This window comes from Xyrauchen texanus, chromosome 1 (genome assembly GCF_025860055.1).
Source record: "Xyrauchen texanus isolate HMW12.3.18 chromosome 1, RBS_HiC_50CHRs, whole genome shotgun sequence".
NCBI classification, from domain to species: domain Eukaryota; kingdom Metazoa; phylum Chordata; class Actinopteri; order Cypriniformes; family Catostomidae; genus Xyrauchen; species Xyrauchen texanus.
Genome location: NC_068276.1, coordinates 3,572,643 through 3,600,603, shown reverse-complemented (window position 1 = coordinate 3,600,603; position 27,961 = coordinate 3,572,643). Strand labels below are relative to the sequence as shown.

Below are 27,961 nucleotides of genomic sequence, written 5' to 3'. Positions count from 1 at the left end.
TAACAGTGAGGTCACAAAGGGTGAGAGTGAACAGTGTTTTATCAGATGCACTTTTTTCTTCTACTGGGTCCCCCCAGGGCTGTGTCCTCTCCCCTCTTTTATTTGTTTTATGTACAAATGAATTCCAAAGCCATCATGAAAGGCACCACATTATTACATTTGTGGATGATTCTGTCATTGTGTCCCTTCTCAGTAGTGATGACCCCGAACACGGTCCTGTAGTGGATGATTTTACTGATTGGTGCAAATCCTCCTTTTTAAATATTAATATGGCAAAAACGAAAGAGATGTGCATTGACTTTAGAAGAAATCCCACTGTCATTTCCCCTGTTGTGATGGACAATCAGCCAGTTGAACTAGTGCAGCAGTACAAATATCTTGGGACTGTAATCGACAGTAAACTGTGCTTTGAGTCCCAGGTTGATGCTGTGTGTAAAAAGCACATCAGCGCATGCACTTTCTTCGTAAGCTTCGTAGTTTTAATGTCGACACTGTTTTTATGGAAATGTTTTATTCCTGTTTTATTGAATCAGTTCTTACTTTCTCTTTTATCTGTTGGCACGGGTCACTTTCTATTAAACAGAAAAATCGCATGCAAGGTATCGTGAAGGTATGCAGCAAAATTGTTGGCACACCCTTAAATGACCTACATGACCTGTATAAGGTCAGATCCTTGAAGAAGGCGAGAGCCATCCTGGCTGACCTCAGTCATCCCTTGTGGGATGAATTTATGCTGCTGCCATCCGGGCGCAGATATAGTCTGCCGCGATGCAGAACAAACAGATTAAAAAGGTCATTTATTCCGACTGTTATCACCATTGTTAACAATACCCGGTAAATTCAAATATAAATTATGTTCTTCTGTGGTTGTGTTTATTGTTGTTGTTTGATTAATATATTTGATACTGCTGGCTGTAATCTAAATTGCCCCTCGGGGATAAATAAAGTTACCTTGACCTTGACCTTATTTCAATGACTGAAAACCACGCATAAACATTATTTTCTTAAAAAACAAACCTGTACACGCATGTTGCTCACATATTATTGTATCCAAGTTCGTGCGGAATACAGTGTTATCAGACTTTAGCCATTAATATGTTTTTAAACAACTGAAAAAAGCACAAATGTCAAGGCAGTCAAAACTTCTCCAGGGCCCAAAACACCCTCAGACCCCAGAGGGTTAATCCTCTAGCCAATATATTTTTGCTTGTGGCTCTTTAGGTTCTTGAACTTTTATGAAAGTAATTTCTTTGATGCCCCTGTTGTCTATATATCTGGAGAGCACCAAATGTGTAAATCCATTTAATATATAGTATATAATTATATATAGTATATATAACCTAGCAGGTTGACAGGGATTTGTTCTTATATGAGAATGGGAATTTTTATCTCTGTGTTATTTAAATTTTTGCTGACTGGAGCTGTCATTGGAATTAGCTGCAGGAGACCCGTCTTTCACCCTATGTAAATCATTCCACTAAGAGGGGCCTCATCATATATTTTCTTTAGCTTCAAAAGAAGTGAATAGGAAACATATGTAAGTCATTTATGTGTGAATGTCCATGTACCTTTCCCTACATTCAATTCTCAGACCTTTATGCTGAACCACTCACATACACAAAAAGACACATATGACCATCAAAAACAAATATATATTTAAAATAATTATAAATGGCTATATTTATGTTTGATTATACTTAATTTATATTTAACTTGATAAAAATATTCCACATATCCCCCCTCTGTGACTTTCAGAAGTCACATTTTCATTTTCTTTCCTCAGAGTGCAGTTTCACAATTCAGTCGCCTTAGTTATGCTAACTAGTGACTAAATTAAGTCACACAGCTTCACTACCAATGACCAGATTATGCAACCGCATTCCGGTGGGGATCACAGAACCAAACATCTCTACTCAACTTTGAAATAGAGTAAAAGATTCTGTCTCCATATTCATTAAAAAAATGAAACATATACAAATTTTATAAGCATGAGTGTCCAATTGGTTCAGTCTTGCATGTGGATATCATAGTTATGTAGAGTGTATCAAACATAAAACAAAATATTCATCATAATATCAAGAGTTTTTTTTTTGTGTAAATATCTTCAACCCAGATGTTTTGCACATCGTGGGGAGAGGTTAGGCTAGCACTTACACCCAGGGTGTGGTTCTTCATATCTTCTTCTATATATTTATTAGAGGGATCAATTTCCTCCCATCTTGGTCTTTCTGTCCATCCAGGTTAGTTGTCATTGCATTGGACCATATACATTGATCAAGGTAATCTACTTACTGTTGCTCAGATCAAGAATGTAAAATCAATGGTAACACACAACAGAATATTATTCCTCCCACAAGGATTGCTATTTCAATCATTACATTAATTTTAGCCAATTGTGCACCCCATTTCTTAAATAATTCTATTTAAATTATTATAAAAAACAAGCCAAGCTTTGTTAATCTTTAGTCACCACCATGTTTTCTTTTTCCATTCTTCATTAATATTCAAATGTACATGAGTTCAATAAAAGCATGAGTAAAAATCATTTTTCAATCTTAATTCTTCCTCATACAAACATTCTCAGGTTTGTTTAATACTTCTTTAACAATTTAGGCACTTATTTATATGCAACGGTTCTCAAAATGTTACCCCCAAATCCAATCTTTAAATAATATTCTACACAGGGTATTATTCCCTGATGTACAGTGACAGAATGCTTAGTATTTTCCAGTGTAATTGTTGATGCTTCTAACCTAAAAGCATCCATCCACTTCCTTAAACCCATATTACCCTCCCATCTTGGGCAGGTTTCCAGGGCGGTGTGCCCTGCCTTAGGTCGCCCGCCTCTTTGCCATTGGAGAGTCTTACCTGTCATTGGGTCATCACCTCTTGCCACTGGTCTGATACCGCTCAGTCCTATCAGCCAATTCTTAATAATTTGGTATCCATAAACAGATATTTTATTTTACTTAAGGAAGAATCACCTGAGAACCGCTACAGTCAATGGAACCATCTACAACTGCTTAAATATGGAGACAGTTCAAAACATGGTTAAATTCACAAAGCATTTTTCAAAATTAAATAAGTCTATTAAAACTGAACAAATTAAATAAATGCTAAAATTGAACTAATTTCCAGAACATAAATTTTCATTCAAGTTGTATTTCTGCTCCCATTTTTCAAATGTCACAAAATACCTTGTATAATTGTGGGAACTAATATCAGAATAAAAAAAAATACAGGGTAGCCTCTGTCAAGCTTCTAGGAAGCTTAATTTAAAACATCACCTTAATCAATAATTAACCTACATTTATTTTCTCAGATGAACGTTCAAATGAATCTTTAATATAAACACTTAACTTCAAATTGTCCTCTGAATTGGGAAAACCTTAATTGCCCTTAAAATCTTTAATCATGATGAGGAAAGCGGTTTGAACCTCTCCTTCGTATCACTGTATCTAACATTGTGTCACATCACATCATTTTCCATATAAAATAAAATTCAAAGAAAATTCAACAATTTAAAGATGTGCCTTTAGCACACTTCAACATCTGCTCTTGAGTTTCTTGTTTCAAGCAGACACTTATCACACAGAGAGTGAGAAAGGGGAGGGGTTCAGAGGGGGACATTCCATCTCATTACAGCTGTTCCTTCTTTTTCATTTTAGAATCTTACAATAATACATTTAAGTTATCCTTCAACAGTGAAAAAAGTGATCATTATAAGTTAATTATACTGACTGCTTTCAAACTTTTCCATTTTACACCATCTTCAAAAAAACCTCTTCCAGAACTTTCAACCTTCTTCTCTCGTTAGAAATTTGATTACTGTTCCTGATCCCTGATCTGCAGATAGCACTGTTTCCAGCCATGTGCTAAATATATCTTTCTCATGTCCACATAATACATAAACAAATGCTTGAATGGTCCTTCTGGCACTGGCATATGAGTAGACCAATATTCCTGTTATTTAATAATTTTTTATTACTTCCCCCCCTTACGCATAAGTTAAAACCATGCGTTGATCTTAGTTGATGCAACCATCTATGCTTCATGAAAACGCCATATACCTTGGAGTCTTTTTATTTCCTTTGGCACTCCTATTTTTCACACATAGTATGTTCCTATATGAACCTGCATTATTTCCCTTAATGATTTCTAAAACTAGAGCATCAAATATTTAATAAAACACAAGCGTTCCCTTTCTTTTTCAACATTCTTGTAACACAGTTCAATGGGAAGGAGAAGGCGAGAACCGTCTTGACGACATAAATAATATTTTAATGATTAACTTAAACAAAAGACAAACACACACACATGACGGACATGTCCGTAAACGATCTCTCTCTCCCGCACAATCCTCCGCATTCGGCCTTTATCCCTCTCGGAGGCTTGAATAGCCTGATAAGGGACCGGGTGTGTAGAATCACGACCCGGTCCCGCCCTCCGCCCTGCCACATTCCTCCCTTGTTCTCTCAGGCTGGGGAGCTCCCAGCATGACGTACACCCCCCCCCCCCCTTCTTTCCCTGGGGAGGGGCGTGCCTTTCGCCCCGTCTGCTGGCAGGTCATCCCCGTCTACCTGGATGGGGGGGACAAGGGGAGGGAAACAGAGGCTGGTATGTGACTCCTCCGCCCCTGGCAGCAGCCCTGACCGCTCCAGGCCAACGGTTAGGAGCCCCTTCTCCCCTTGCGGTCGGCAGCCATTCCTCTGCTTCCAGGTGGCCGGGCTCCTCGTCCCCAGATGGCCACGGCTGCTCTGTTGGGGTGGACGGTAGTGGCGAGAACTCTACTACGACGTATCCCTCCTCCTTCACGGGTTTCGGCACCAGTGTAAAGGAGGAGGCGAGAACTGGCTTGACGACATAAATAATATTTTAATGATTAACTTAAACAAAAGACAAACACACAAATTATCTCTCTCTCCCGCACCATCCTCCGCAGTCGGCCTTTATCCCTCTTGGAGGCTTGATTAGCCTGATAAGGGACTGGGTGTGTAGAAACACTACCCGGCCCTGCCCTCCGCCCTGCCACAATTCTCTTTATATTCAATTCAACTTACTTTAGCCTTCTGTTCAAGCAGATCTTTACATTTACAACACCTATCTTATTCCTTCTTTTTTCTTTCCGTTGATAAACTCTCTAATGATTACTTTCTCTGTTTTCTTACTCTCTCATGAGAAGGAAGTTCCATTCTATCTAATGAAACAACAAAAATCACCTTTTTAAAACAGAAAAGTAAATAAATGTTTAAACAAAATAAAGTATAAAAGAGGCACAATTCAAATTCATCAAATCTCTTGTGTTTTGAAATAATTGATCAGTAAAAGACATTAAATCCTTTTAATTTATCATGAGTCTTATCTTTTATATCCTAATGTTTAGCATAATTTAACAATAAGATTTTTCATTTATTATTCTCTTATATCCTCAGCATTTCCTGATAAATTATTCAGTTAAATAGTAGAGACAAACGTCACTATGCAGAAACTGTATGCCTCTAAAGTGATACTTTCATAGATTTGTCTCAAAATGGAAATATTTGTACAAGAAAAAGATACTCCATCAACTTTTTGTAACACCCACTACCCTTTTTCTTTAAAGTGAGGGTACTCTGGAAAATGTAGGCAAGTACCAATCCAATATGTAACTCTCAATTGCCATATATTTGTAATATTGTCTCTTTAAATCAATAACTCAGCGGTTAGATGCTGGATTTAAATTTAGACCCTCAGAACCATTTAGACATGGGTATTGAACCCATGGATGGCAGTTGGAAAGTCAAAAATCCAATTAGTCATATAAGACTGAAATCAACTTATCCAGAGAAATTTAATCCACATTTGTAATGTCAATTCAGTAATGATTACCAGCAGTCAAGATAGTGTGAGGGCCAATCAGATAATAGCCCACGTCTTTCAGTCTTTTTTTCCCCTCTGACTTCCTCCTGCAGTATTAGCCGCTTCATTAAATAATTTGGCCAGGTCATCTACAATGGTGAGAGACTAGAAAAGAATGAGTTAGTGAACAACATACACATAATGATGACAACATGAAATAATTTATGATATTCAATTTAATCTCAATGTTTCTCCATGGGTTTAACCTGCTACCAACGACCAATTTTTTATTAGCAATTTCAATTATATTTACAATTAAATATATCACAGATCTGGAGGAGAGGGAAGATCGCCCAGCCATGGAGGTATGCGGAGGGAGTGTGGATACCAAAAGAGAAGTCTGAGAACATCGACCAGTTCCGGGTCATCTCCTTGCTCAGTGTGGAGAGCAAAATCTTCTTCAGCATCGTGGCCAAGAGGCTCTCCAACTTCCTGTTGAGCAATAAGTACATCGACACGTCTGTGCAAAAGGGAGGAATACCAGGAGTTCCTGGTTGTCTGGAACACACGGCGTGGTAACCCAGCTTATCAGGGAAGCAAGAGAAGGCAGAGGGGACCTGGCTGTACTGTGGCTGGACCTCACCAACGCCTATGGCTCAATACCTCACAAGCTGGTGGAGGTTGCACTGGAGAAACACCATGTACCGCAGAAGGTGAAAGATCTCATCCTGGACTATTACAGTAAGTTCAGCTTGAGAGTCTCCACTGGCCAGCTAACATCTGACTGGCACCAGCTGGAGGTGGGGATAATCACTGGCGTACCATTTCAGTGACCCTCTTTGCACTGGCAATGAACATGCTGGTCAAGGCAGCTGAAACAGAGTGCAGAGGCCCCCTCAGCAAGGCTGGAGTAAGGCAACCTCCCATAAGAGCATTCATGGATGACCTCACAGTGACAACAACGGCGGTACCAGGAGCTAGGTGGATCCTCCAGGGGTTGGAGAGACTCATGTCATGGGCACGCATGTGCTTCAAACCTGCAAAGTCCAGGTCTCTGGTCCTAAAGAAGGGGAAGGTTACAGACACATTCCGTTTCAGACTGGGAGAACACCAGATCCCGTCAGTTACTGAGAGACCAGTGAAGAGCCTTGGGAAGGTCTTCAACTGCAGCCTGAATGACAGAGACTCCATCAAGGCAACCGGTGCTGACCTAGAGGGATGGCTGAGAACAGTGGATAAGTCTGGGCTCCCTGGAAGATTCAAGGCCTGGGTCTACCAGCATGGAATCCTCCCAAGAATCCTCTGGCCTCTGCTTATCTATGAGGTCCCCATGACAGTGGTGGAAGGTTTTGAGCAGAAGGTGAGCAGCTATCTACACAGATGGCTGGGCCTGCCGCATAGCCTGAGTAACATCGGGCTATATGGGAACACCAACAAGCTCAGGCTGCCTTTTAGCTCAGTCAGGGAGGAGTTCATCGTTGCACGGACACGAGAACACCTGCAGTACTCTGGATCCAGAGATATCAAAGTGTCCGGCGCAGGGATTGTTGTGAGGACAGGGAGGAAGTGGAGGGCAGCCGAGGCAGTCCAGCAGGCAGAGGCACGGCTGAAGCACAAGGCCATCCTTGGAACAGTGGCGCAAGGCAGAGCCGGACTCGGGAGTCTAACAGCGACCCGATATGACTCTGCTAGTGGAAAGGAGAGGCAGAGGCTGGTACAGGAGGAGGTGCGAGCTTCAGTCGAGGAAGAGCGAACCAGCAGAGCAGTGGCCATGCGGCAGCAAGGCGCCTGGATGAAGTGGGAGCAGGCGATGGAGCGGAGCGTCACCTGGAAGGAAATCTGGAAGTGGAACCCCCAGAGAATCAAGTTCTTGATTCAGGGGGTCTATGACATCCTCCCAAGTCCATCCAACCTGTGCACATGGGGCAAAATAGAAACACCTGCATGCCCTCTTTGTTCCAAAATAGGAACATTAGAACACATCCTGAGCAGCTGCTCCAAGGCGCTGGGTGAGGGCCGGTATCGATGGAGGCACGACCAGGTCCACAAATCCATCGCTGAGGCAATCAGCAAGGGGATCAAGGACAGCCAATACACCCAAGCTTCCGCCAAGACAATTCACTTCATCAAGGAAGGACAAAAGCCAGAGAAAACATCAAAAAACTGCTCTGTAGGTTTGCTCTCCACGGCCCGAGACTGGGTGATGACAGTCGACCTGGAAAGGCAGCTGAAAATCCCAACACACATCACCCAGTCCAAATTGAGACCTGACATCATCTTGGTCTCTGAGGCCACAAAACATCTGATCTTGTTAGAGCTGACAGTGCCCTGGGAGGAGAGGATGGAGGAAGCTCGAGAGAAAAAGGGAGAAATACCAAGAACTGGTGGAGGATTGTCAGAGGAACGGATGGAGGACCAGGTGTATGTCAGTAGAGGTGGGCAGTAGGGGATTTGCTAGTTACTCCCTGAGCAAGGCCTACGGTACGCTGGGCATAAAAGGTGCTAATCAAAGAAGAGCCATAGGCAACAACGTGGAGGCAGCAGAAAAAGCATGGTGGCTCTGCTTACCAGCATACATGAATGCAAATAAGTGTCTACTTTCTTCTGCCACCGGAATACTGAAAAAGGCGGAGCATAAATCAATCACAGTAAAGTACTTGGCATCAGGAGGGACATTTGTCAGCAGCAGGATTTGCGGATTTGGAACATCAGCCGGTCAATTTTGTACTATATTATTGATTGCTCGTAAGTCACGAACAAGGCGCCATTTAGATTTGTTTGCTTTGATCACAGGCATAATTGGAGTATTACAGTAACTGTTTGTTTCAATTAATACTCCTGCTTTTACTAGACCATCTATAGTGTCTTTTATGCCTGTTTCAGCCTCAGGCCGTAAAGGGTACTGCGATTTTTTTGGCAGGCGTGCACCTGGCTTAAGTTGTATTCTTATTGGACTGGCTGAATTTACCAGTTCTACATCTGTGTCATGCTGAGACCATAACTCATTTGGTACCTGATGCTCCAATTCTTTAAATAGTTCAGCATCAATAGTCTCTACCAATTTGTGTGTTGTTATAATCTGCATTTGTATTTTTATTGATGACTACCTCCTGAGGAGTTCCCATAAATGAAGTCCCACTCAAAATTTGTATTTAATTTTTGTCAGCAGAATTGCTGATTGGTGATGGTTGTTTTCCATTGGCCCCAAATCTTTTGCATTCCAATTTTTCCCTAAATATAAGGATACATGTGGAGCAGAATCTACTACATTAAACCAATTTTTTACAAATTTACTCTCAGTTATACTCAAAGCTGCTCCCTGTTTAACTATTATGATGTATTACTTTTTCTGTTTCTTTAATTCTTTTATGTATTTGTGCTTCTATTACTTGCACTTCTGCTTCAATCTCCTCTTCTTCTGTTCTCACTTGCCCTAACAGTTCTTTTTCACATACAGTATCTTCATCGTATTTCAATAAATTTTGTTCTAAAGCTGCCCGTGCTTGTTCATAACAATCTAATGGCAGGTTTTTCTCACTTTTTCTGAACTCTCTTTTTCCTTCGGTCTGACTCCCAGTCTTGTTTGTCTTTCTTTTTCTAACTCCATCTGCATTTCTCCTAGAAGCTCTACAGTTCCCTTGAGTATTGGGAACTGACCTTCTGAGGGCACATATGGAGGTGGTTTGACAAGGGCCTCTTCTCCTTCTTTTTTTCTTTTTGTTACTCTTATCTTTAGTTTTGTAATTTTTATCAATGTTTCCATTTCCTCACACAAAGATACATCAAATGTCCCTTCCTTTGGCCATTTTGTCATCATATCTTCAGTTATTTTTTGCCATTTGTTTGAGAGTTTATCTATAAGTTCTTTACACAATGTAATTTTAATCCTAATATGTCCACAGGCGTGGCTGCCATAATTATACCTTATGTATTATAACAACACTTATCTTTAATACAACCTTTGTTTAAAATCCAACTATTATTTGACTTTAGTTTAATGCAAAACAATGCATTAAATTAATGAGTCAATGAAATTACTTTAAAGTTTTCTATTATTTAATATTCTTACTTGTCACTGTGAAATGAACTTGTAAGCACAGTTATATCATTTAATTGTATAAATTCTCTGTATTGAGTTAAAAAATTGTCTTTGCTACAGTCTAGTTAGGAGTTATGACTGATCAACAGCTGCTTTTTCTCAGTTTAGTTAATCTTACACCAGGCTTCCTTTGTTGCTTTAATAGAACAGCCCATGACTAAATTGTGTTCTGCCAGCCAAAAGTTAACTTTTTTCTTTCATGCACATTTTGTTTTACAGCTGTGATGTCTCGTCGTTTTTAGTATTTTTCCTATTGTTAGTTCACACACTGTGTTCCTTTTATTGTTAAGGACACATCATACATTGCAATCCCTGTACTGGGCTTATATTTGTACTCAGTCATACACTTCCATACACACACTTTCAAACACAGACACAAATACACTCACAACTGCAGAGATTTCACACTTATTACAGAGCTCACAAAAACACAATACAATTCTAGAACGCAGCTATTCTACCACCCCTCTTAGGTGACCTGCAGGATTTTTCCCTACACCATTTTTGCCTTGTTGGTCAAAAATCTGTGTACTATTTAATTCCTCAACATATGAGTAATATTTTTAATTCCTCAACACATGAGGAATATGCCTAGGCCTACTTTATCTTTTTTTATGTATCATCATATTAACAGTAAAAACAGATCTTTGCATGCAATTATTTCTCTTCTGGAATCAAAAACCCTTTTAGTCCTTTTACTATTTAAATTTGGAAGAGTTTTGAGTGTCTTTACCACCACAGGTAAACTGGCAAGCAACACAAAATTAAATAAGTAAAATGCTTACCTTTTAGGTGGCCGTTTTTTTGTTGCTCATCCAGAAATCGCCAATTTTGTTGTGGTTTCTGCCCAGTTTTTGACACCAGAAAATAGACTTTATTATCAGAGATAACAAGCCGAGTTGCCCTGCAGAAACAACTGATGTGTCTTGAGTTTGCACTCATTTACATAGGTCTCACAAGGCGTGGCTAAAACCTTCCATATATCATTCTTCACTTATATAGTTTCTTAGTGTTTTGAGCAGAAAAACATCTTTAGCGCCCCACCATTATACCTTCTCCATCTTCAAACCAGAAGGCTTCAGTTACATACTGTGAACAATTTCACCCTATGTAAAAACATTCCACTAAGAGGGGCCTCATCATATATTTTCTTTAGCTTCAAAAGAAGTGAATAGGAAACATATGTAAGTCATGTATGTGTGAATGTCTATGTACCTTTCCCTACATTCCATTCCCAGACTTTTTACTGAGCCACTGACATACACAAAAAGACACATATGACTTTATTATAATTAAAACTTGAAATCATTTATTTTTTGAAGTATGTGTAAAAAAAAGTCTCCCTTTTGAAAATAAATAAATAGTTATAAACATGATAAAAAAATAGCATGTAACTATAACATGTTATATAACTAAAGCATGTTAGTGTTACATGAAGAATAACATCAGCTGTGTGAGCTTTTAAAGTAATGTCTGATGATTATTAACAGTTACTGTAGATGTTTGACAGTGAGGCCAGACTGCTCCTGTCTGTAACTCGGGAAAGCATGTCGGTCACCTGCGCATCAGCCTCAGCCTGGGCGTGCTGGCCTTGTTTGTTCCTTCACATTATCATTTGATTAATGAAAGAAAATGCAAGCTCCAAAGATATTTAACTCATCCAGACAAAACCCCATGGCAGAAACATATCATACAAGAGATATCGTCAAGGATATATGTTAGAATACTACTGATTAACAGAAAAAGCAAAACACCAGCTGCAAAGATATCATACATTCAGCTTATTAGAACAAGACACCATTCATATAATAACTGATTAAAAGTATCTTTGAAAAGATACATGCCAGCACAAAAGAAACACACCAAGGACTCTCATCAGTATACTATTGATTAACAGAAACACATTTTGTCTTTGAAGAAATACATATTTTGTTTTTGAAGAAATACACCTCTTTTTCAAGGTTATATACCATTCTTTGTGTTCTCTGCAGCATCAACACTTTTAGTAACCTCATATGCTCTCTCCTGGGTCACATGAAGGCCTGGAAACTCATATAAGTATTTTGATATATAAAAACATACTAGACTATTGAAAATATATAAAAACATACTAGAATATTGAAAAATATACTATATACTCCCACCTCTGAGACTTATAAAAGTCTCACACTCTATTTCCCTCAAACCAGAGTGCAGTCACACAAGCCAGCCTGTCCCATTTCATCATGTAGCCAAAGTAGGCCACTCAGTCCACTATCCAATGCCATCTTTATGGGGCTGCACTCTGCAGAACTTGGGACCAAACCTCTCCCTCCACACTTGGCTAGGAAGGAGTAAAAGATCCCAGTCCTCTAGCTATCACTGTTCCTGGGGGTGGGTGACAAAAATCAACTCATTTGTAATAAGCATGTGCATGCAACTGGAAAGCCTTGCGTGATGTAGAGTACAATTGATTATCCATTAAGTAGAAGATATATATATATATATATATATATATATATATATATATATGCTTAACAAAACACTAGTAAAAGTAACATAGTAATATGCATCCTTCGTTGCCAGAGGAACTCACAGACAATTCCGGTAGCCTGGAGCGCTATCTGGTGGTGTTTTGGAGCAGACAGCTGGTTTTTAAACCACCAGTTGTGTCTATTTGCTCTTGCAGCCAAGCACTGAGGTTCTCGTCACTCCTTTCTTCAAATGACTCCCTCACATGTCTTCTCTTGGCAATTACTTCATAGGTATATTATGCTTAAACATAATCATCAGCAACACTACTTCTACTTGATTAGGTACATTGTAATAAAGATATACTTCATTAATCATTATAAGTAATTGGTTACATTGAGAGTGATAGGGGAATATGTCAAAAATAACAAACAAAACACCCTCTAACTCCTTTCTTGAGATGCTATCTATTCTGTTATGTAAAATGAAAGTACAATAGTCATGCTATCTCCCTTACTATCAAAAACATGAGAAAAGTGTTAAAAAATAAAATTCCCCTTAAATTCCAGTGTTATTTCTGGATTGCTTCTCAGTAAATCTCATCAAGTTCATCCAATCCTGGCCCAATGGTACAGTACCTAGTTTCTATCCCTGTTCCCGGTGGTTGCATTGAAACAGTTACCATTTGTTTAGCCACTGTTCTAGTCATTATTGATCTCAGAATGGGTATAAAACAACAAAACAATAATCAAAATAAGGTCAGTCCTATAACTATTATTATATCTATTTTCATTAGCCCCATCTTCCATGAACCAGAAAGATCATCAAACCATGTCCCAACAAGCTGATCTCTACCTGCATTAGATTTAACTTCCTTTCGCAGGTCATGCAGTTTCTTCATTGCCTGGGTGAATGCTCCTTCTGGAGATGTATTATTTGGTATGTATGTACAGCAATCTGCTCTGAACATAACACATACTCCTCCTTTATCTGCTAATAACCAATTCAGTGCTTGACGATTTTGCCATGCCATTTTACTAGTGGCTGCTAATTGGTCTCCTAATGCCGCCAGTGCCTCGTCAGTATAGTTTATAAATCTCTGTTGATTATAGAAAATATAATTAATCCATTCTAAATTTTTGTTGGGTGTTACCCATATGAACATTGACTCAAAGCCTGATTTAATCTCATCTCTAGCTTTAAACTTTTGAGGTATTCCTCTTGGTTGGCCAATTTCATCCAAGTAGACATCATGATCTGGGGCGTACGCTCTTTTCACCCTTGCTTTGTTGTGTACTAAAGGTTTTGGTGCAGTTTGGATTTCAGATGGGTCCCATTCTACCATAGTTACTTCTTGTATTAGCCTTACTCTTGCGCACAGTCCTTTCCAGCCTTTAGGTAGTGCGGGTTTCAATTGACCTCTCCCACATAACCAAAAATAGTCCGCTATAGTTTCCATTTGTTCCTCATGGATTTTTATCGCAGGTGATACTAGAGTCTGATTTTCACATCCTGTAAGGCAATGACCGACAACTACACCTAGACATCCTGGAGTTAGGTTCGCAGTAAAATTTTGTCCTAATGTCGCTGTTGCATATTGCGGTCCACTAAACCTAATCACATTACCATTAAAAAACATTTCATCATCTAAATGCCATATTACTGCGCAATTGCCCTTAAATTGTCCTACATTTGTTTTTCCTTTAGTTTTGTTAAAGCATTCATTCTCCAGTTGTCAATTTATTGTATATGATAATGGGCTTTCTTTTTCTCATTGTCCACACGTACGTCTAATTTTCTGCATTCATCTCCCCACCCTATCATCTTATAATATTTATCATATTCTGGATGACCCAAGAATGGCAAACATTCTGCTGGGCAGAATACTGTTCTCCCTGTTTTGCCACAATTTTTGGCATAATACCAATTTTTTCAATGGAGAGGGTGAGCACATTACACAGTTTGTAATTTTTGCTTGCTTAGCTGTATATCTGGCCAATTTATACCAGTCATTTTGATTTGCGTGTTCTAATAGTTACTCTGTTCCTGCTGACTCTATGGGTTCCATATCATTTTCAAAATGTATTGGCTTTTTCAGTCTTTGGGTGAATATTTTGTCAGGTGTCTTTTTAGGCGGATTATTCGGTTTGTTCTGCTTAGCCAAATTGCTTATCCAGATTCTTTGCTTTCCGGGTTCACCTTTGTTTAGTGATCCAGGTGTTTGCTTCTTTCTGATTTCTCGTGCTATGTTATCTAGTCTCTGCTCATTCGGGGGAATAATATTGAAGGTCTGAGATGTCAATTGTAAGAAATTCAAAATACCATGGTCGTTGTGACGGTCCTTCGCCTGGGGAGTCTGGGCCTTCCTGGATCTCCTCTCTGGTAGGCCCTGTATGGGAGGCAATACCTGTCCCAAATATGTTAGTAACAGCATCATCCACACTAATACCTCCTTGAGTTTGTCCCACAACACTTCATCGAACGACTGCGCTTGTTGGCCCATTTCATTTCCTTCAATTGCTTCTGTATCTGTTTCAGCAGGACGATCACTTTCTTCTTGTCTTTCTCCTTCTTCACCTTCCTGGTCCTGTTCCTCTGTGACATGTACTTACGTCTCACTTTCTATGCTTTCCTGCTCTACTGCGGCACTTACTTCAATTCCTCTTTCTGCCACAGCGTGCTCTTCCCCTACTTTCGCTTGTCCCTCTTCTACTTCCTCTTCTCTTTCTTCAGATTCTGTAGCCGGTTCCTGCTGATCATCTTCTTCCTCGAGTTCTTGGTTTTGTGCTTACTGCTCTTCTTCGTCTGAATCTTGCCTCGTATTCATCGTTGGGAAGTCCATATTCATAGTTACTTCAATACAGTCCGTCAAGTGCTCTGTACTTTCTGAAATCACTTTCTGGATTATTTAGTTTTAGGTCAGTTTCATTGGAAAGGCCATCCAAGATTCCCAAGGCTGATTGTAGGGAACCCACTCTGCAGTATGCTTTCTTAGAATTGTTCATCTAGGGATCCTGGTCCTTCTTGGGACGTTTCTCCAGTAGGCCCTGTATTGGGGGCAACACTTGTCCCAGTGGAGTGGTGGTGGTGTAGTGGGCTAAAGCACATAACTGTTAATCAGAAGGTCGCTGGTTCGATCCCCACAGCCACCACCATTGTGTCCTTGAGCAAGACAATTAACTCCAGGTTGCTCCGGGGGGATTGTCCCTGTCATAAGTGCACTGTAAGTCCCTTTGGATAAAAGCGTCTGCCAAATGCATAAATGTAAATGTAAATGTAAGTATGTCAGTAATAACATCCATATTAATATGTCTTTCTTATTCATTGGTATTGTAGGCCGCAATTGTTTTCCACCTTCTCTCCTTCAGTGGGTCATCCTGTCCTAACTTGCTTCAATGATGGCAACAGCATGACTATTTCATTTTATATTCATAAAGAACAATGTAATCACCTCATATGGTTACATGTTTTATATTAACTAACAATCATTACTTTCTGCATTCATATGATTAATATATTAAATGATTTCCCTTATTACAGTCATTTGCTACACACTTTCTTGTAGGCTAGTAAATGTGTGCACACTCACATACATTTGTTGCATCTCATTTCTAGCACTAAATAACACATGGGTCCTCTGCCTCCTCCAGGTGTTCCTTATCTTAAAAACCCCTACTCATTCACTTATCACATACATTTCATTTCCTCCTGTTTCCCAAGGTCTCTCAATGTCTGTATCACATCAATTAATTTTCGCTGCAAGCTAAGCTGTTTTCCATAGTTTCAGGCTGCATCAGAGTAATTCAGAGTATTAAATCAATAAAAGAATGATCAAATATATAACATATCATTGGAGTAATCAATTTCCTCTCAGTTTGGTCTTTCTGTTGCATTGGACCATTTTCATTATTCAGTACTTCATCTGGTTTTTTATTTAATCAATGGTAACACACAATATAATATTATCCCCCTCTCAAGAATGGTTGTTTCAATTATTATACCAATTGTAGCCAACCCTGCACCCTATTTATTAATTAATTCAATTTATATTGTTACAAACAAACAAGACAAGCAATCTTAATCTTTAGTCACCACCATGTATCTTTTCCATTCTTCATTACTTTTACAATGTACATGAGTTCAATTAAAGCATAAGTAAAAGTACTAAATCATTTTCCAGTCTAAATTCATTATCATACAAACATTCCCATGTTTGTTTAATACTTCTATAAAAACGTCAAGCACTCCTTTGTCTGCAACGGTTCTCAAAACTTTACCCACAAAACAATCTAGAATAATCATCTACACAGGGTATGATCCCCTGACAACACAGTGACAGAATGCTTGGTATTTAACACTGTGATAAGTTATTTTAGTAAAGCGGTTATTAAAATGCTGTCGGGTTCAGTGGAACTTTCCATTTTTGGGCAGGTCTCCTCTAGACCTCACTTTTGATGCTTCTAATCTAAGAGCATTCATCCACTTCCTTAAAAACCTTTCAAAGCTTCTTGGGCAGGTCTCCAGGGCGGTGATGCCCCTGCCTTAGCCTTTACCATTGCTTAGCCTTTTATGCCATTGTCAAGTCTTACCCGTCATTGGGTCATCACCTCTTGCCACTGGTCTTGATACTGCTCAGTAATCAATCCTTAATAATTTGGTATCAGTAAACAGATATTTTCTTTTTCTGGGAGTATCACCAGAGAACCGACACAGCCAATGGAACATCTACAAATGCTTAAATATGGAGACAATTCAAAACATGGTTAAATTCAAAAAAGCATTATTAAAAATTCATCAATCTATTAAAATTGTCCAAAGTAAAAGTAAAATATGCTAAAATTGAACTCATTTATAGATCATTAATTTCCATTCAGATTTTATTTCTGCTACTTTAGCAAATGTTACACAAAACTATGTATCATGGTGGGGTCTAACATCAGAACAAAGCCCTGTCAAGCTTCTAGGAAGCTTAATTTAAAAACATCACCTTAATTCAATAATAGTCTCTAGATAGTTTTTGAACCTACATTTATACTTTTAGATGAATTTTCAACTTAATCTGTTGACTTCAGTATAAACCCTTTAGATTGCCCTCTGAATATATAAAATCTTTAATCATTGATGAGGAGAGCTGTTTTAACTCCTTCATATCACTCTATCTAACATTATTGTCAAGGCACATCATTTTACATATAAAAATCAAATCAAATCAAAATAAAATGAAATAAAACAACTTATGGATATTTCTTCAAAATCTGCTCTTGTGTTTCTGTTTCAAGCAGACACTTATCAATTTTAGACTGAGAGTGTCACAATGATGAGTCTCAAAATCCAAGTGCAAGTGAACAGTTTATTAATGACGGACAGCACAGGGAAATACTCAAAATGCCGCGTTTACAGGCGGGCGACCTAGTAGTACACAATCTCGAAAAGAGATAAGCAGGACTGGAAATACAGTGCGGACTCAGGCCAGAGTCAGGATACAATCTCCCAGACGATCCCTCAGTAGACTGGAGGTACAGAGGAAAACGGGAAGCGCCCGCAAGGAACTAGGACACAGGAACGTTTGGTTACGTATGTAACCTCCGTTCCCCGAGGGAGGGAACGACACGTTGTGTCTGAGAAGCGACACTAGGGGTCTCTCTTGAGCGCCGATATTCACCTCTGATCTTATTGAAAAGGGCCAATGGGAGTTGGCAGTAGGTATTTGCATACCCCGCCCCCGGACATACGGGTATTTAAGCGGGGCAAATACGGGAGTTCATTCAGGATTTTTCTGAGGAGCCGGAAATGGTCCGGCCACAACAGTGGCTCGGTTCAGCGACATGGCGGAGGAAAGACACAACGTGTCGTTCCCTCCCTCGGGGAACGGAGGTTACATACGTAACCAAATGTTCCCCTTCTGTCGCTCTCTCCACGTTGTGTCGGAGAAGCGACACTAGGGGACCCATTCAAATCTTGCCATGCACTGAACCTTGTACGTGGACCGCCGATACAGAGGCGGGCAGGGATTTCATCCAGTGCCACGCATCGTCTGTACCTGGCTGCACGTACCCTTCCCCAATGCCCCATAAGAACATCGGAGTCCTTCTAGTTACCCTGGGAGGGGAACAAGGCGATGTTTGCCAACATGGGAACGGGCCAGCCTGGCTGGGCCTCTTTTCTCTCTATGTTTCTCGCATAGAGCAATCACGGCCGGGGCCCTTACACGCATATAGGGAAGGGGTCTTACCCAGACCCTGCGGAGACCACACCTGCCCTTTTTCTTGGGGAGGCAAAGTGGTAGACACGTCACACGGCCGTCTTAGGGCTCGTGTGGAAAGTATGGTGTGGTGGTAGATCCAGCCTCGAAAGGGGGGAGTTGCTACAGCACGGCGACCGAGGCAGCTGTAACTGCCTAAGGGAGACACGGGGGTCCGCTCGTAAGGGGACAGAACCGTGGAATTACACACAGGGGGAGTCCGAACAGGAGGCCTTCTTATTTTACCTGTGGAGCCCCTATACCAGTACGGGGTGGCCATCAGGGTACCTGCAGTGGCTTGGGTCGGCGAGTTCCTCCGCTGAACCGCGGACCCGGAGGGCTGGGGAGGAATCGACCAGGGGCCCGACTCGGAGTGGGGCGCCCTGGGAAGAAGGCGCACTACTTTACCTTGACCTCAGGAAAAGGGCGCTGGGCGCAAGCAATCCACCCGGCCGGTCGGTCTAAGTGTTACCGAGTTCTACGGGCTCGGACCTGAGAAAACAGGAGACACAACCGACTCAACGCGGAGGTTGTAAAACCTCGCGAAGGTGTTGGGTGTTGCCCAACCCGTGGCTCTACAGATGTCTGCTAGGGAGGTGCCCTTGGCCAGTGCCCACGAGGACGCAACACCCCTTGTTGAGTGAGCTCGGACCCGTAAGGGTAGGGGCACGGCCTGGGTGTGATAAGCCAGTGTGATGGCATCGACAACCCAGTGGGCGAGCCTCTGTTTGGAGACGGCATTCCCTTTCTGCCGTCCCCCAAAGCAGACAAAGAGCTGCTCAGAGCGTCTGGTGCTCTGTGTGCGGTCCAGGTAAATGCGCAGGGCGCGCACTGGACACAGCAAAAAAGGGCTGGGTCTGCCTCCTCCGGGCAGCGCTTGCAGGTTCACTACCTGATCTCGGAATGGTGTGGTAGGAACCTTGGGCACATAGCCCGGTCGCGGTCTTAGGATCACAGACGTATCTGCCGGACTGAACTCCAGGCAAGTGTCGCTGACAGAGAACGCTTGCAGGTCCCCCGACCCTCTTAATGGAGGCGAGCGTGATCAGCAGGGCCGCCTTAAGAGAGAGGGCCCTGAGTCCAACTCATTCGAAGCGGCTCGAAGGGAGGTCTCTGGAGTCCTGCCAAGACTACCGAGAGATCCCAGGAGGGAACTAGGCCTGGCCGGGAGGGATTCAACCTCCGGCGCCTCTCAGGAACCTGAGGATCAGGTCGTGCTTACCCAAAGACTTGCCGCCTACAGGATCGTGGTGGGCGGCGATAGCAGCAACATACACCTTGAGGGCGGACGGGACAGCCTCCTGTCCAGCCTCTCCTGTAGGAACAGAAGCACTGACCTAATCGCAGCATCTCTGCGTGGTCTTCGCTCGGGAAGAACACCAATCTGCGAACAAGTGCCACTTTAGGGCGTAAAGGTGCCTGGTAGAGGGGGCTCTGGCTTGGTTGATGGTATTCACAACGGTCGCCGGTAAGCCGGCTAGCTCTTCCGCGTCCCGTCCAGGGACCAGACGTGGAGGTTCCAGAAGTCTGGGCGCGGGTGCCAGAGCGTGCCCCGTCCCTGAGAGAGGAGGTCCTTTCTCAGGGGAATTCGCCAGGGAGGAGCTACCAACGTGCGGCCACCAACGTGACTTGCTCCTCGTCCTCCCTGACCTTGCACAGCACCAGTGCAAGAAGGCTCACTGGGGGAAATGCGTACTTGCGCAGCCCCGAGGGCCAGCCGTGTGCCAGCGCGTCTGTCCCGAGGGGAGCCTCTGTTAGGGCGTACCAGAGTGGGCAGTGGGAGGTTTCCTGGGCGGCGAACAGGTCTACCTGAGCCTTGCCAAACCGTTCCCAAATCAGCTGGACCGACTGGGGGTGAAACCTCCACTCCCCGCCGGGCAGACGTTGTCGTGATAGCGCGTCCGCTATGACGTTGAGCTTGCTGACATGAGTCGCTGCTAGCTCCATAGGAGGAGACGGTGGGCGAGTTGTGACATGTGGCGGGAGCGTACGCCGCCTTGGCGATTTATGTACGCCACCACCGTGGTGCTGTCCGATCTCACGAGGACATATTTGTCCCGAATTAATGGGAGGAACTTCCTGAGAGCAAGAAGGACGGTCAGCAACTCCAGGCAATTGATATGCCAACGCAGCGGGGCCCCTTTCCAACGGCCCGCTGCTGCGTGCCCGCTGCACACGGCACCCCACCCGGACCGGGAGGCGTCGGTTGTGACCAGGACGCGTCGGGACACCTGCTGCAGGGGCACTCCTGCCCGTAAAAAGCAGAGGTCTGTCCAGGGTCGGAGTGTTTTGAGGCAGGCGGGGGTGATCCTTACCCGATGCGTGCCGCTGTGCCATGCTTGTCTCGGGACTCGCTGGAGTGGTCTCATATGGATCAACCCCAGCGGCGCGAGGACACCATATGCCCCAGGAGCCTCTGGAAAAGTTTTAGAGGGACCACTGTGCCTGGCTTGAAGGAAGCGAGGCAGTCCAGCACCGACTGAGCACGCTCGCTCGTGAGACGTGCTGTCATTGAGACTGAGTCTAACTTCAACCCGAGAAAAGAGATGCTCTGAACCGGAGTGAGCTTGCTATTTTCCCAGTTGACCTGAAGCCCCAAGCGGCTGAGGTGCCGGAGCACCTGGTCTCTGTGTGTGCATAGTAACTCTTGAGAGTGTGCTAGGATGAGCCAGTCGTCGAGGTAGTTGAGAATGCGGATGCCGGCTACTCAGTAGCGGGCAAGGGCGCTTCTGCGACTTTCGTGAAGACGCGAGGGACAGAGACAGGCCGAAGGGGAGGACTTTGTACTGAAACGCCTGGCCGTCGAACGCGAACCATAGGAAGGGTCGGTGTCATGGCAGAATTGAGACGTGGAAGTACGCGTCCTTCAGGTCCACCGCTGCGAACCAATCTAGATGCTGAACGCCAGCCAGAATATTTCTCTGCGTAAGCATTTTGAACGTGAGTTTTAACAAGGCCCGATTGAAAACTCGCAAGTCCAGGATTGGTCGTAAGTCACGCCTTTCTTGGGTACAATGAAGTAAGGGCTGTAGAAACCCTTCCTCATTTCGGTTGGAGGGACGGGCTCTACCGCGCTCTTGGCTAAGAGGGTCGCGATTTCGCGGCGCAGGGAACTGGCGTGCTCGCCGTGTACTGCGGAAAGCGGACGCCCCTGAAGGGGGCGGAGCCGGGCAAACTGAATTAGCGTAACCGAGTCGAATGGTCCGGTGCAGCCAGCGTGATGCGTTGGGAAGCGAAAGCCACGCTTCCCAGCTCTGCGCTAGGGGCACCAAATGAACGAGTATTTTGGACGTACCGGGCGGGCCTCGCAGCTGGGCGGAACAGGTAATGCAGCGCCGGGCGGCTTCATTGCGGCCTGAGGCTGAGGTGCTGAGAATAGACTCAAAGCACTTACCTTGCTCCGCCGCCCGGCAGGGGCGGGTTCTTGACTGAGGAGGAGGTCTGGTGTTGGCGTCCTCTGGACTCGTCTAAACCGGCCGGCCGGGGACAGTCGTGGGCAGGCGGAAGGCGGGATCGCCGCGTCCGGTGTACCGGGACTGTTGTGATCTGAAAGCACATTGCCGTGAAAACGGCATTTGCGGGCCAGGTGACCCAGAGGCAAAGGAAATAGCTCTTTTATTGAGAATGTGGGTACCACAGCCCCCGTCAGAGGGTGTGGCAAATGAAAAAACAAAGGATTCTCCTCCCGGCCCTCCACCGGGGGACGGAGCGGTCTTACCACCTCCGGAGCTAACGTCTTCGGCTCTGGGTTGGCTGTCTCAGGAACGCTTGCGCTGTGGCCTTCGTCGCTCTCAGGGCGAGGTCGGTCGCTGAGCGCAGTTCCTGCAACACATCAGGATCAGGTCCACCCCCGTGCATGTTTCTGAGAGCTTTGGCCTGGTGGACTTGCAGGAGGGCCATCGCATGCAGGGCGGGGGCAGCGCATCCAGCCGTAGTGTAGGCCTTCGTGTTAAGCGAGGATGTTGTCCTACAGGGCTCGGATGGGAGTACGGGGCGACCCCGCCAGGAGGTAGGGCTACCGGGGCATAGATGGTGCGCAACTGCCCTATCAACCTGGGGAATCGCGTCGTACCCGTGGCGCTCTCCGCCATCGAGGGTGGAGAGAGTGGAGCAGGTGGCACCTAGACGAGCGGAGAGCGGGGCTCTCCACGTAGACGTCAGCTCATCATGCACCTCCGGGAAGAAAGGGACCGGGGGGATGCGTCGGCCTCAGCCTGGGCCTGCTGGCCCGAAGGCGGCAGTCTAGGGGAGTCCTCGGCATCAGACACCGCACTCTCCGATGCAGCGGCGAGCTCATCTGCTTCGGACTCGGGAGGATAGACAGCCGGGCCGTGAGGCGAGCCGCTATCGCCGCGAGCGTGGACGGAGACCAGCGAGCGTGTCGGGGAACGGGAGGTTCGCGGGGGGCTACCCGGCGAAACTGCACCCGCTGCCGCCCCCAAATCGCCCCCAGCGCCAACCGCACCGTCCTTGATCCCGTGGGAAGAAAGAGCAATGCGGGGTGCAGCTGGGGTGGCTTGCTTTCTGTTCAAAGCGAGCCGCGACCGCAACGTGGTCATGGTCATGTTCTCGCAGTGAGAAAATGAACCATCCACAAACGCCGCCTCGGTGTGATCGCGGCCCAAACACACAAGACAGCGCCTGTGGCCGTCTGAAGCAGAGAGCACTCTACCGCATCCAGGAACGACACAGGGGCGGAAAGTCATCTTGAAAAAGACGCGTCCTTAAAAGGACGTTCAACGCCGCTGTGTTTGCTCTTTTAGAGAAAATTACTCTTTTAGTAAAAACTCTTTTAATACACAGTGTGTGTGTGTACGTGTCTGCGCTGTCGAAGCGCTCAGGGGCAACAATGCATGCCGTGCACTGAGAAGGAGAAAGCTGCTGTTGTGCGCCGTCAAGATCCAACAGCATGCAGATCGTCAGAGGAAAACAGGAACGTTTAAGTGGCGTGTAACTCGCAGCAAACTGCAGACAGACCTTCGGCTCCGAAAAAATTTTCTGAATGAACTCCCGTATTTGCCCCGCTTAAATACCCGTATGTCCGGGGGCGGGGTATGCAAATACCGACTGCCAACTCCCATTGGCCCTTTTCAATAAGATCAGAGGTGAATATCGGCGCTCAAGAGAGACCCCTAGTGTCGCTTCTCCGACACAACGTGGAGAGAGTGACAGAAGGGGAACTGGGTAACAGAATACAAACATGAATAACGAACCGACACCAAGCATGATGATTTCCAGCTAGATAAAGGCAGCTAACAAGCAGTAGTGATTAGTAGCAGCTGACGGCAGTAGAGTAATCAGCTGGTGCTAAGCAACAAACAAGCACTGACACACACACACACACACACACACACAACCCCACACCTATAAATACACCAACAGATATACAAAATGAACACATGGATCGATGAACCGTGACAGTACCCCCTCCCCTAAGAGTGCCTCCTGGCACTTCCAGGAGAGCCTACCTGACGATTGTAATCCACGATAAGGGAGTGATCCAGTATGTCCCTAGCAGGAACCCAACTCCTGTCCTCCGGACCTAAACCCTCCCAGTCCACCAGGTACTGGAATCCACGTCCCCTCCATCTTGAGTCCAGAATACGATTAACCGAATATGTAGGCTCCCCGTCTACGAGTCGCGGCGGTGAGGGAACCGGCATCGGCGGATTAAGTTTAGACCAAAAAACCGGTTTCAATTTGGAGACATGAAAGGCGGGGTGAATTCTCCTGTACGCTGGAGGAAGTTTGAGACGGACTGTCACTGGACTAATGATCTTGGAATTTAGGAGCTAGTTTATTAGACATGGAACGGAGCGGAATATTCTTAGTAGAAAGCCACACTTTTTGACCCACAACGTACACGGGAGGCTTTGACCGGTGGCGATCGGCCTTAGCCTTAGTGCGCGCCCCCACCTGGAGCAGAGTCTCGCGGGCTCTGGTCCATGTGCGGTGGCACCTCTGGACGAAGGCGTGAGCAGAGGGGACCGCAACTTCGGATTCCAGACTGGGAAAAATAGGTGGCTGGTACCCTACACTACCCTCAAATGGAGATAGGCCCGTGGATGACACTGGTAACGAGTTATGTGCGTACTCCACCCATGAAAGCTTCTGGCCCCAGGAGGAAGGATTCTGAGAAACCAAACATCGCAACACTCTCTCTAAGTCTTGGTTGGCACGCTCAGTCTGCCCGTTGCTCTGAGGGTGAAACCCAGAAGACAGACTGACACTCGCCCCCAATAAACAACAAAAGTCTCTCCAAAATTTGGAAATAAATTGGGGACCCCTGTCAGAGACCACGTCCATCGGGAGGCCATGTAATGTAATTTAGGCAAGGGAATGAAATGAGCCGCCTTCGAGAATCGGTCCACTACGGTCAAAACGACCGAATTGCCCTGGGAGGGCGGGAGGGCAGTGACAAAATCTAGCGCGATGTGGGACCAGGGTCTAGAAGGGACAGACAGCGGTTGGAGTAACCCATCCGGTAGGCGATTGGAAGTCTTACCACGAGCACAGACCGAACATGCCAATACAAAACTCAGAATGTCGCGAGCCATAGAGGGCCACCAGAATCGTTGCCTGACCAAAAAACTGGTGCGATTAGCTACTGGGTGACATGCTATATTGGAACAATGACCCCACCGGATTACGTCGGACCTTGACCCCTCCGGTACAAATAAGTGACTCGGTGGACAATCGGGCGGAGGCGTTAACCCTTCTAAGGCCGCACGGACCTTCGACTCGATCTCCCAAACGAGTGTGGAGACAATGAGTCTCAGGAAAAATGCACTCGGGAGTAGACGGGCGAACGGAACGATCAAAAATACGAGACAAAGCATCAGGCTTGATGTTTCTGGAGTCCGGACGATACGACAAGGAAAACTCGAAACGACCGAAAAAAAAGTGCCCACCGAGCCTGCCTGGAGTTGATTCGTTTAGCTGATCTGATATACTCAAGGTTCTTATGATCAGTCCAGACAATAAAGGGTACCCCTGAACCCTCTAACCAATGACGCCATTGCTCCAACGCTAACTTGACTGCCAGCAACTCTCTGTTACCAATGTCATAATTACATTCCGCAGGAGACAAACGATGAGAAAAAAACACGCAAGGATGCATCTTGTCGTCCGCGGGCAAGCGCTGAGAAAGAACCGCTCCTACCCCCACCTCTGACGCGTCGACCTCCACCACAAACTGACGTGAAGGATCAGGGGCTATAAGAATGGGATCTGAAACAAAACGGCTCTTGAGGTTGGTAAATGCAGCTTCAGCTACACCAGACCACCTGAACGTCGTCTTGGAAGAGGTCAAGGCAGTCAGAGGAGCGGCTAGTTGGCTGAAATTGCGAATGAAACGCCGGTAAAAATTGGCGAACCCCAGAAACCTCTGTAGGGCCTTACGGGAATCTGGGGTTGGCCAATCCACCACAGCCTTAACCTTGTCGGGATCCATGCGCACCCCCTCGGAGGAGATGATATAACCCAGAAATGGAACCGACTGAGCATGGAACGAACATTTCTCCGCCTTGACAAAAGCCCATTCTCTAACAGTCTCTGGAGCACTGCGTCTGACGTGCTGAACGTGTTCCTGGAGAGAAGAAGAAAATATCAGTATGTCATCCAGGTAGACATATAAGAACTGATCTACCATATCTCTCAGCACGTCATTCATGAGTGCCTGGAAAACCGCAGGGGAGTTAGACAGACCGAACGGCATGACCAAGTATTCAAAGTGTCCCCTGGGGGTGTTAAAAGCAGTTTTCCATTCATCCCCCTTCCTTATGCGGACCAAATGATAAGCATTGCGTAAATCCAATTTTGTGAAGATGGATGCTCCCTGCAACCTCTCGAAAGCCGAAGACATCAACGGCAAAGGATAAGTATTCTTTACCGTGATGTTGTTCAACCCTCGGTAGTCAATACAAGGTCGCAGAGAGCCATCCTTCTTACCCACAAAAAAGAACCCTGCCCCCGCTGGAGAAGAGGAGGGACGGATGAACCCAGAGGCTAAAGAATCAGAAATATATTTCTCCATGGCCTCCCTTTCCGGAACGGAATGTGAGTATAACTTGCCTTTAGGCGGAGACATACCTGTCAGTAAATCTATGGCACAGTCATAGGGATGATGCGGAGGGAGAGAAGCAGCCCAAGACTTACTGAACACTTCCTTCAGGTCAAGATACTCACGTGGCACGTTAGATAGATCCGCGTGTTCATCCTGAAACACAACACAAGACACTGGAGAACACGCAGACATTAAACAAGAAGCATGACAATATTCACTCCAAGACAAAACAGAATTCCTGCACCAATTAATATGCGGGTTATGGAGTGCCAGCCAGGGATGGCCAAGTACCACAGGTGCAGAAGGGGAGTGGATTAAAAGAAACTCAATCTCCTCAGAATGGTTACCAGAGGTAACGAGTCTCACTAAGGCCGTGGAATGAGTGACAGAGGGTAACAGTTGGCCGTTAAGCGCTACTACAGAAATGGGTTGAGGGAGTGTCACCACAGGTATCATGAGTCTCTGAGCGAAGTTAAAGTCTAAAAAATTTCCCTCTGCCCCCGAGTCTATCAGAGCCTCACAGTCAATGCTCTGAGCAGAAAGTCTTAAACTGACAGTGAGATGAGTGGCAGAAAAAGAGGATTTAGTCAGTATAGAACCACCCGTCAGTAACCTCTTACCTACTGGCAGGCGCTGGCTTTTACCGGACATTGGAGAGCAATGTGGCCAACGGCTCCACAATACAAGCACAATCCTTTCTCTCTCCTTCTCTGCTTCTCCTGTTGCGATAGACGAGATCTGCCCATCTGCATAGGCTCAGGACCTGAAAAAGACTCTGCAGTTTCCACAGCAGGAAAAGATACATTAGATTGTGCAGTGACCGGCCATCCTCGCTGTGTTCGCGGTCCCCGTCGTCGTAGTCGCGAATCCACCAGAATGGCTAGGTCCATGAGCTTATCCACCCCCGTGGGTAAATCCATAGCATAGATTTCATCCTTGATCAGATCAGAGAGTCCATGTAAAAACATGTCCCATTGAGCCTCCAAATTCCAGCCACACTCCGCAGCCAAGGTGCGGAACTCAATAGAATAGTCCGTGACTGGACGATCTCCTTGACGCAACTCCGCGAGAATTCGCGCTGCGTCTCTACCGGAGGCTGCGCGATCAAAGACCTTTCTGAGCTCGCGTGAAAAGTTATCAAAAGAGTCACAACAAGGAAGTCGCTGTTCCCACACCGTAGTTCCCCAAGTCGCGGCTCTCCCCGCTAAAAGTGTGATGACAAAAGCCACTTTAGATTCCTCAGTGGGGAATGATGAAGGTTGAAGAG

The 27,961-nt window shown here is 44.9% G+C and overlaps 1 pseudogene; it reads left to right on the top strand.

The window, feature by feature from the left end:
• Nucleotides 1–269: 269 nt before the first annotated feature.
• Nucleotides 270–25,850, top strand: LOC127620103 (uncharacterized; annotated as a pseudogene).
• The last annotated feature ends 2,111 nt before the right edge of the window (nt 25,851–27,961 follow it).